Genomic DNA, 10649 nt, shown 5'->3' with positions numbered 1-10649 from the left:
TGCTCAGAACAAGCAGGCATGGCATGGCGGAGACATGTGCCAGCCATGACAGGGAGTGTTGGCGGGAGCCTCTATACTACAGCAGGCAGCCAATGAGGCATTGAGTGGAATACACATCCATCAACCTGGGTCAAATGACTGTATTTAGGTCTTAAGTAACTGTCACTTGGTGACACAGTAAGTACACCTTGGTGGCTGTAGCATGTTGCTACATTTGTGGTTGGAGGGAAATTCATTGTTGGTTGAATCAACAGGCCTCTCTAGGCCCCAGGGCAGTGGGTGGTACCACATCCCTCTGCTGAGCCGAAGCTCTTAAGTCCCATCTAGAATCTCCCCACAAAGCTCTGCCCCCATTGTGTAGGTGAGCTGGCGAACTTGTTTCTGGGTCCTCCAGTGTCCCCTCATTTAGAAGCCCCAAGTGCTTGGCCTGCTGATGGCACCTGTCTCAGGGATGTACATCTCTCAGCAACTTTGGACTGGCATCATTCTGAGGCCTAAGGTCTACAACACATGGGGAATGGTGGATCAGTCCTCTGTCTTCAGCGATGGCAGGTGAGCTGGGATTTATCCTCTGACATGAATTTAGTGGCTGTAAATGTCATCGGCCTACACTGTTTTTAAATATATCTCTGACTTCAGAGTTGATGGGAAACACAGAATTTCAGGACAACAACAACCCAGAACGTCCCCATATCCAGACATAATAAAGCATCCAGAGCTTACTTAGCAGTCAGCATAAGTTACTTGAAATGCTAGCTCAGGCTTGTCGTGTGCCCAGCCAGCCACCTGGCTAATGATGAGCTCTGGTCTTAGGTTCTATTTTCACCCCTGCTCCTAACAAAGAGAACAGTTTTCTCTTGGACAAATCTGCTTAGCTTGTAGCTGCTCAGTGCTTTCCTGTGCATATAACATGCATTCTTTTTGGATCAAAATGAGCCTAGTTCTTTAAAAATCCATGTTGCAAACTCATTCCTCAGCAGATAAAGGAGCAGGGCTGTATGGGAGCAGATGGATTTTCTAATCCTCCTCTCCCTCTCCTTCCCTGCTCACCTCATTTTACATATGAGAAATTTGAAAGTCAGAGAGGTGATGGCTTTGTGCGCGATCACACAAATGCTCCCAGAAAGGCTCCAACGGGATCATCTGGAACTAAGAGGTCACCAAGAATCTCAAGGGCAGTCAGTCAGTCAACAAGCAATTACTAAGAGCTTACTATGTACCAGGACCTGTACCAAGTTCTCGTTAACTAAAGAAAGGCAAAACATGGTCTTTGCCCTGGACAAGTTCACATACGCTAAAGAATGGGATCGAAGTCTGGCTCCAAGGAGGAAGTTGGAGGGGAGACCAGGCCTATCTCTGACGTCCAGAGCCTCGCTTCAGAGAGCCCTGAATTCAAGTCCTCTTTCAACATAAAAGGCTCTTGGAGGGAGGTTTAACTCCCAAAAAGCAGTTTTCTTTTGGGGAGATGACCTTTGGAGACTGGCCATTGTGAAACCCCAAAGGACACTGTGACCAGGGTATTCCTGGCCTTGTGGTGGCTCTCATGGCTTGGAAGGACCATTTGCTAAAGGTGGACAAATATAATCATTTTATTTCTCTGACCCCCACTCTTCTCTTCTGTTAAAATAAGCATAATCAAGCTACTTACCAGGGCTGTTGAGTAGAAACTGCTTTATAAAGCCTTACAGCACTAGAAAGGAGCATTTATGAACCACCTGATATGGCTGGGCACATATTATCATCTCTCGTAGGATCGACAAGTGGAAGGGACTTTGGGGGTCATGCTGTCCTTGCCCCTTGTTTTACAGGTGAGGAGGTTTAGGCTCAGAGAGATCATTGAGGTGGCCAGTGATAAGGACATCTGACATTTAGGTAGCGTGGGGAGGTTTGCACGTTACTTTCCTCTCAGTATGAGCAACCCCAGTTTTACAGAAACTGAAGTTTTGGGAGAATCTCTGAATTGCCCAGGACCACGAAACCCTTAACTGTCCAAAGCAGAATTCAAACCCAGGTTTCTTGGCTTGCTGTCAATGCTTCAGCATAACAGTTCCTGGAAAAGTAATATTCTACATAGACTCTGCCTGTCCAAAAACCAGCTATGGGCAATTCATGTGAGGGGAGCAAAGCAAGCTGATTACAAGGTAGGACTGAAGGCTGATTTTATTTTTTTGGTGCAGCGAGAAGACACAGGCTGCAGCCAGAGGTCCTGGGTTCATAGCCTGACTTGCTGTTGTTTGCCTATGTGACCTCAAACTCTCTGGGACTCAGTTTCCTGATGTGTAAAATGAGGTTGAACTAGATGATCCCCAAAGTCCCTTCTGCTCTAGAGATATGAACCTGGGTACACAAGGTGGGAATGTTCCATCTGGGCAGAAGGATGTAAAGCTTGCATCTCTCCTGTATCCCTAAGGGACTAGACATGATCTGAATTCTACAAATACTGTACATGTTGAGTAGTTGGTTAATTGAATAATTTGCTAAATCTTCCATTGGGCTCTCTCTTACTCACATATAGTGTGGCAGTGACATGTGCCACTGATTTTGCCATTAATAATGAGCCTGGACGGGCTTTCTGGATGGAAGTCTGGTTCTTTAAGACATGTTCAGCCCCCAGACCAGGAGGGAAGATGGTGTCAAGGTTTAGTTTCCACACTCATGAAATGGTGCTTCAGATTGGCTGTACCAAGTGACAAGGGACTCCCAGAGAGGAAGGAAATTCTTGGACACATTTTAGATAATGCTCCAAGCTCTTTGTATAAGCTGGAAGAAAAGTCACTGATCTTCAGCTCCTTTCATTGTGCTGCTGAGCAGGTGGTAGAACCTGGACCCTGCAACTGAGTGAAGGAGGCCTTGCAGCCATGTTGTTAACTAAGCTAGACCTGAACATGAAGCAACATCATCACCGCTGTTCTTGGACAGCTCCAATGGCTAGGAAGTCTTTCTTCATTTTCTTTACATTGAGCCACTCTGAAACTTCAGCCCATTGGGACAAAGCACATCTACTTCTATTTCCACATGACAGACCTTCAAAAGATTGAAGATACCTCTCATACCCCCTTTGTGTCTTCTCCTCTCTGGGCTAAATGCCCCCCAATGCTTTCTACTGATCCCTGTAGGGGCTTGGTTGCCCTCCTCCAGAGTATCTCCAGCTTTTCTTATTGTCCTGGGATGACCAGAACATCACAGCATACTCCAGCTGTGGTCTGACCAGAGCAGAGGACAGTGGGACCCTTCCCTTCTGAGTCCTGGTCACTGCAGATCCTTTAGTGTAGCTGAAGACTGGGCAGGTTCTATTGAACTTGCAGTAGATTAAAGACCCTGCGTGCTTTTCTGGGCAACTGCTGTCCAGTCATGCAGCCATGATTCTCCTCTCTTATACTGCTGAAATTGACTTTTTGAAACGAAGCTTAAGACTTTACGTTGATCCCTATTACATGTAAAGTGGAAGTGCATCTTCAACAACAACAAGTCCTCACTTCTCCCCAGTTTTGTGTGTTTGCCTCTGTTTGTGGGAGATGTGCTGGATCATGCTCAAGGTGGATGACAAGAGACTAAAAGACCTGATGGGTGTCTTCAGTTATCCCAAAAAAAAGGCCAGGAGAAGACTGGACCAGAGGGACATCCTAAGGGAGTCTTTGAAGGTTGTTTCCCCTTGGATGGATAAGCTGTTGGGGCTCTGAGGAACCAGCTAGAGAGGGCACAGTTCACACACAGAGGGCTGCAAAGGAGGCTGTCAGGAGCAGTGGCAAGGACACGGGACCTTGGGGCAGAGAATCTGAGTTTGAATCTCAGCTCTGCAATTTACTGCTCTTATGACTATGGGAGAATTATTTTCTTTTTCTTGGCTTCAACTGCCCTTTAATACAATGGTTATAATCGCCTCAGTCCTATCTATACCTATGAGATTTGTGGGGATATCCAATGAGATAATGGATATAAAAGACTTCTGTAGACTGTACAAAAGGCTTCGTAATGCTGATATTCCACCCATGAGTAAGGGATGAAGGTGATGATGCTTGGGCTGATTCCATAAGTGATGGCTGAGAATTTCAGATTGGCAGGATGTCAGAGTGGAAGGACTAGACATAAGACCTCAGATGTATCCAGTCAGGTTTGTTATCTGAGGATCAGGTGGGTTAGCCCTGCATTTAGAGACAGAAGACATGACTCCAAATCCCACCTCTAACACAGACTAGATGTGTATCCCTGGGCAAGTCCTTCTCTCTAAAATGCATTTAATAACAATGGTAGAATCTTCCTTTCAAGGCTATTGTGAGATAAGATATAGGAGGTGATATATTCACTGTCCTTTGCCTGAGTCTGATATTCAGAGTACCTAGCACCAAGCACTGCATTTTAATGTATCCCATTCTGAGGATTCTGGGATTACACTCCCACTCCTCCTGCTCTCCACCCCCACTAGTTTCAGAGGATGAGGTTCACAGGTCAGGTGTACATCTTCCCATCTAACCCTAAGGGGTGTACTTCTAATACTCCTTAGCTCTGAGCCCCCATCCAATGTGTTTCCTCCAATACCATTGTCAGTAATTAGTGCCCTAATGTAATTTGCCAGGGCCGGTTTAGTATCTCTCCAGTGTCCTTTAATCAGCTGTTAGCTCCATGATAAAATCAATAAGTAATTATCAATGAGCTTTTAGAAAGGGAAATTTACTGAGACACAAGAACAAATGGATTCCCCTTGAACTGGGGCATTCTCTCCCCTCTGTGACCTTGGTACCTAGAGATGTGGGCTCAGACTTCAGGTGGCTGCTACTAAATATCCCTCCTCCAAGTTCACTTCCAAAGGCAGCATCGATGGTGCTTGCAGAACATGGTGTCTCAGTTTCCTGAGCTGGGTCACCTAGGTCTCTCCTCAGTTGTGCTAGCTGAGATGAGCTTTGTCGTGGACTTCTTTCACTGGACCTCTTATGTTTTCTCTGGCATTTTAAATCTTATACTACTGTTCAGATCCCCAAAGTCTTTCCTGTAACATCAGGAAAGAATAAATACAGCAGAGACAGAAGAGAAATCAGGGCACACAATTGTCTGGGTTGGGAGGGATGGTGGCCAAAGGAGCTGCTCCTTGTCTCACCCAAGCCTTACAGCAGTTTTTCTTCCTTATTACCACCAGAAAAGAAAGAGCATGAGTTTGTCTGAATGTCCTCTCAGTTCTGGCTCAGCAGCCATTGAAAAAGCTGGTGCTCACCACTAAATGGGCAGAATGACTCCGTACTCTGAAGTAGATAGCCAGGTCCTCTACTATTCTCCCCTGGAAGAGAGTTCACCAAGACTCTGTGTGGGTCTGCAGCTGGCAAAGAAGCCTGACACAGGTTCCTATTGTCTAGTCCTTCATTATTTTGAGAAAGGTATGGATGAGCTAGACTGTACCCAGAGAAGGGCAGCCAGGATACTGAAGGGAACTGGAGACCACTCCACTCAGGAGTGCAGGGAGCTATTAGAAGAGTATGTGGAGGGAGTGTTGGTGCATGATTTTCTGTTTACAGATGATTGTGCACTCAATGCAGCCTCTGAAGCTGAGATGCCACAAAGTATGGATCAATTCTCTGCTGCCTGTGCTAATTTTGGCCTAATAATTAACACCAAGAAAACACAGGTGCTCCATCAGCCACCACCACACCATCCATATGTGGAACCATCAGTTTCAATAGATGGAGAAGTTTTGAATGCTGTGGAGAAGTTCACTTACCTTGGCAGTGTACTTTCCAGGGATGTATACACTGACAATGAGGTTGATGCAGCATTGCCAGAGCTAGCTCAGTGTTTGGGAGGCTTCAAAGAAAAGTTTGGGAGAGAAGAGGTATTAGACTGACTACTAAACTGAAGGTCTACAGAGCTGTTGTGCTGACCTCATTGTATGCCTGAGAAACAGGGACAGTGCCATGCCAGGAAACTGAATTGCTTCCATTTGAACTGTCTTAGGAAGATTCTGAAGATCACCTGGCAGGATAAGGTACCAGACACAGAGGTCCTTGCTCAAGCTGAACTGCCAAGTATTGAAACAATGCTTCAGAGAGCACAGCTCTGATGGGCTGGCCACGTTGTCTGAATGCAAAATATATGCTTGCCAAAAAGACTATTTTATGGAGAACTCGCATGGGGCAGGTGATCACATGGTGGTCAGAAGACATGATGCAAGGACACTCTCAAGGTCTCTCTCAAGAACTTTGGATTTGACTGTGCAACACTGGCACAGGACCGCTCAGCATGGCGTGCCCACATAAGAAAAGGTGCTGTGCTCTATGAGCAAAGCAGAATTGAGACAGCACAAAGTAAAGGCAGGATATGCAAATCTGGTCTATCCATCTCAAATATTCACATGGACTATCTGTGCCTAATTTGTGTTAGGGCATTCTGAGCTCAAATTGGTTTGATCATCCACAGTTGGACACAATGAAATTTTACTTTACAATGTCCTCTTATTTTTATTTTGGTCCTCTTAGAAGACAAAGGATGACAGCCAGCCAGAGGAATATATTTAACCTGGAGAAAAGAAGGGGTGTGTGTGTGTGTGTGTGTATGTGTGTGTGTATTGTGTGTGTGTGTGTGTGATTCTGTCATGACAGCAGTCTTGATGTACTCAAAGAGCCGTCATGTGTAGGAAGATTTACATTTGCTCTGCTTGGCTTCACAGGGCAGAAATACAAGCAGCGGCTAACAGCTACAGAGAGGAAGATTTCAGCTGAATTCATGCAGCTTCACAGCAATCAGAACAATTCCAAGATGCAATGGGCTACCTTGGTAGATACTGAGACCCCCATTGCTGGAGGTTATCAGATGGAGGTGGGATGGTTACTTGCTGGGAATGTAAACAGGACACATGTTACTGATAAAAGCGGGACCTTCTGAGTTCACTCCCTTTCGTTGGTGAGAGTCCCTGATTCTCTCAGGCTTTTATGATCTCAGGGGCAGGGTGATCTCAGAGATAACTTATCAGGCAAGACTAGAATCAGTGAGTGGACATTTTGAGCATTAGATTTTAGTTCATTTTAAGGCGGGATGTTTTAATGATTCGAGCTGTTCCTGTGGAACAGGGACCTGTTAGTTCTGCTACATTTTCCATGAAACCTGGGTCCAGCAAGCAGTCACTGTTGGGAGATGTTTCCATTACTTAATTTCCCAGGAGAATGTACGCTGGTGGTCAGGAACACTAACAAACTTGTGTTTGGGGTTCCTTTGTGTTTTGGCTTCGCTAACATTTTATTGACTGTTTACATTTACTGATATTTGTCTCAGTCCACCTTGCCTTCAAGTTGCCCCATTGACAAAATTGCTTAATTGCGTCTGTGCAGTTCATGTGCAGGCAATGTTGTCTAAATCCCATATAATGTAAACCTTCCAGAACCTGGAGGAGAGGGAGCCACACCTTTCTGACTTGTTCTCCTCTGCCAAATGGCATAAATTTCTTTCAGATTTGGGGGTTTATTCTCAAAAAGACCACTGTTTACCAAGGAAGCCCATTCCATCTATATATAGGCTGCTTTCACTCTGGATTCAAACGAGTCACTGAATTGGGAGAAGGACATCTGAGATGGTGAGCATGCTTTAAGTGATGATGCCCCCCCCCTTCCAACTTAAGTAGTGATGCCTAAAATCTGTGTAGAGATGGCAAGTTAATAACAGGCCAGATGAGGAGCATATGCTTTCAAATTAAAATATTTAATTTAACCTAAATATAAGCATTTAATTTAATCCAAACATTAGCAAAGGAGTGAGGAAGATGATTTAGGAGAGTTACTGAAGTCAGGACAACATTCTGGGTTCAAACAATCTCTAGTCACATAAAGTTAGGTTCAAACAATATTAATAAATGATAAGTAATGATCCCCAGCAGTGCATTCCCCATTAATGGAAGTACTGAAGTACAAATAGGCTGAGTGATCTCTTGTCAATAATACTTATGAATATATTTCTGCTTGTGGTGGGAGACTGGACTACTGACTGCTGAGGTGCCTTCTAGCTCTGAAATCCTGTGATGACCTCAGTTCCCCTCCCTTAATATTTTCTTTCATTGCCCAGAAGAGAAAATACAAGCTCATAGGGGACAAATGACTTGCCAAGGGCCACACAGGACACAACCACAACCCTACCCCTCACATTCCAAATCCACATTTCTTTTCACTATGTCACTGCTTGTAGACAGGTGATGATGGTGATAAAAGGGAAGCTGAAAAGGGGAGGGTGCCCAACAAAGTCGGCGTGGGGACAGAAACAGAACAGGACAGACACTGTCCAGTTGTGGAGGCAGCACAGGACAGGGGAGAGTCTTGGAATTGGAGTCATGGACCCAGACTTCAAATCCACCTTCAGGAAAGTCATGTCTACTCTTTGCACCTCAGTCTCCTCATCTGGGAAATGTGAAAGTCGATTAAATGACCTATGGGATCTCTTCTGTGTCTAAATCATTGAGCCCATGAACCTCCACGTCCTTTTTCCCTGTGAGTTTTAATGATGGAGAAGACTTATGTTACTGTCAGGACAACTGCATTAAGCTTGGTCACTCTTGGCAATATTATCTCTTTAATAGGGATGGTATCTGTAGTGCCTGCATCAGTGGGTTGTTGTAAGAATCGAGGGAGATAATATTTGTAAAGAGCTTATCACAGTGCCTGGCACATGGTAGGTGTTTAACAAATACTTGTTTTCTCCCTTCCACCCTTCCTTCTTTCACTCTTTGCTGGTGCTTCTTTCCTCCCTCCCTCTCTTCCTCCTTTCCCCTTCCTTTCTTCCTTCTTCCCTCCCTCTCTCCCTTTTTCTCTCTCTCCCTCAGATACTGACTAGCTGTGTGATGCTGGAAAAATCACTTCAACTCTCAGAGCCTCAGTTTCCTCATTTACAGAGTAGGGATAATTATAATCCCTACTGGGAATCCAATGCTATGGGTGGGATGTGACCAGGGTCACCATTCCATCAGGGGCTCTCCTTGTCTGGATGTTTACCCTGGACTGTTTTCAGTCCATGACGGAGAGATTAAACAGGAATGCTATTTTTCTCTGATGAATAAAACCGACCAAACAAAAAAAAAATCTCAGCAGAAAAATTCTGATGTGACAAATGAGTTTGACATGGGGAAGAAAAGCTAAGCCAACAAAGAGTTTCTTACCTTTTCTTCCTTTCTTCTTTTTCAAGAGGGTGATTTTATTTTCCTGGCTCCCTTTGTTCCTTGGTGAGCTCACAAATGTGTCTTAATTACCCTCATCATCACTTTTCATGCTTTCTTAAGTCTCTCTATTATTCTGGGTCCATTTTCAGAAACAGACAAAAGCAGCTCAGGAAATAAGGAATGATGGAAATGATGGAACTAGGACCTCAGGAGACGGATTCATTGTCATCTTTGCTTTCTGGAGATTCTAGCTCCGACTCTCACTGTGGTTTGGGAGCCTAGAACTGTGGGTGCTTGGGGAGGAGCCAGAATAAGTGCCTACCATAATAACTGCGCAGGTTGAGAATGTGCCTCATCCCATGACCTTGGCTGAAGCTCCAAGACCCCTACCTTGTCACCAGTCCAAAGGCTGCTATGCCTATTTTAATGGGACTGAAGTTTAGAATGGTTCAGGGGACTGTGAAAGGTGGGAGGAGGGACAGGAAGAAGACCCCTGGGAGATTTACCAGGAGGTAAGCTCGGTTGTGTGCAGATCCCTATGGCGGATTTTGGGAGAAGCAGAGTTTGGATAAATGAGATCTAAATAGTTTAAATGGTAGATATTACCAATGCACAGTTCTAGAGCACTGCATAATTAGTGTAAGTCAATTAGGTAACTTCTTGGTTCTGGGATAGAGATGAGGAAGCACACCTAATCCAGGCATGTTCCGGAGCCAGTGTGAACCCTGAGAGAGCCAATTGTTAAATTTAAATGTGAGAATTTACATCCTGGAAAACTGGGAAGCTATAAACAAGGGCTGGATTTAGTGTTTGTATAGACTAAAGACAGTGATGAAGAAAATGTTAATAATACAGATGAAACTTACAAGTGTGTCATACATACACCTGTCCCTCCTGGAGAGCTGGTTGTTAAAACATTTGCTTTAATCTTGCAGCACCTCTCTCTTTCATTATAGAGGTGGGAAATTGTGGGTGTTGAGTGAAATAAAATGTTCTGTCAGGTGTAGTTGATGTGTTCATGGATTTTGTTTAATTGTGTGTCCTTCCTCCCCAGCAAAGGAAGCTTCCTTGAAAGAGGGGAGGGGAGGAGGTTGTCTCAGGAAGAGCTGGAGGAGGGTGATTACAAGTGACAGTGACTTAAAAACAAAAGACATCAGGCACAAAACAAAAATGATTTTTTTTTAAAAAAAAAGAGACTCAGAATAAGGACTGTGTAAAGTTGGGGTTAGACTGGAGAAGCCAAGATGAGAGAGGGGCACTCCTGGATAGAGGAAATTGTGTGAGTCAGCTGAGATCAATGAGGACAAAGGCACAAACCCATCTGTCATTCAATTCCCTCTCCAGACTTCTCTGGGTCCTCACCAGAAGTCTGGTCTTATATTCTCCCACCTTTCCCAGCTCTCCTCTCTTGACTTGCTTCCCCTTTAAGTAATTAAGCTCCTGGAGAATTTGTAGGGACTATTCTTGTTTGCTTGTATTTGTATGCCAGTGTAGTGCCTGGCACAGAGTAAAATTATCTATCTATCCA

This window comes from Notamacropus eugenii, chromosome 1, assembly GCF_028372415.1.
Source record: "Notamacropus eugenii isolate mMacEug1 chromosome 1, mMacEug1.pri_v2, whole genome shotgun sequence".
In the NCBI taxonomy this organism is placed as follows: domain Eukaryota; kingdom Metazoa; phylum Chordata; class Mammalia; order Diprotodontia; family Macropodidae; genus Notamacropus; species Notamacropus eugenii.
This window is presented reverse-complemented; position numbering follows the sequence as displayed.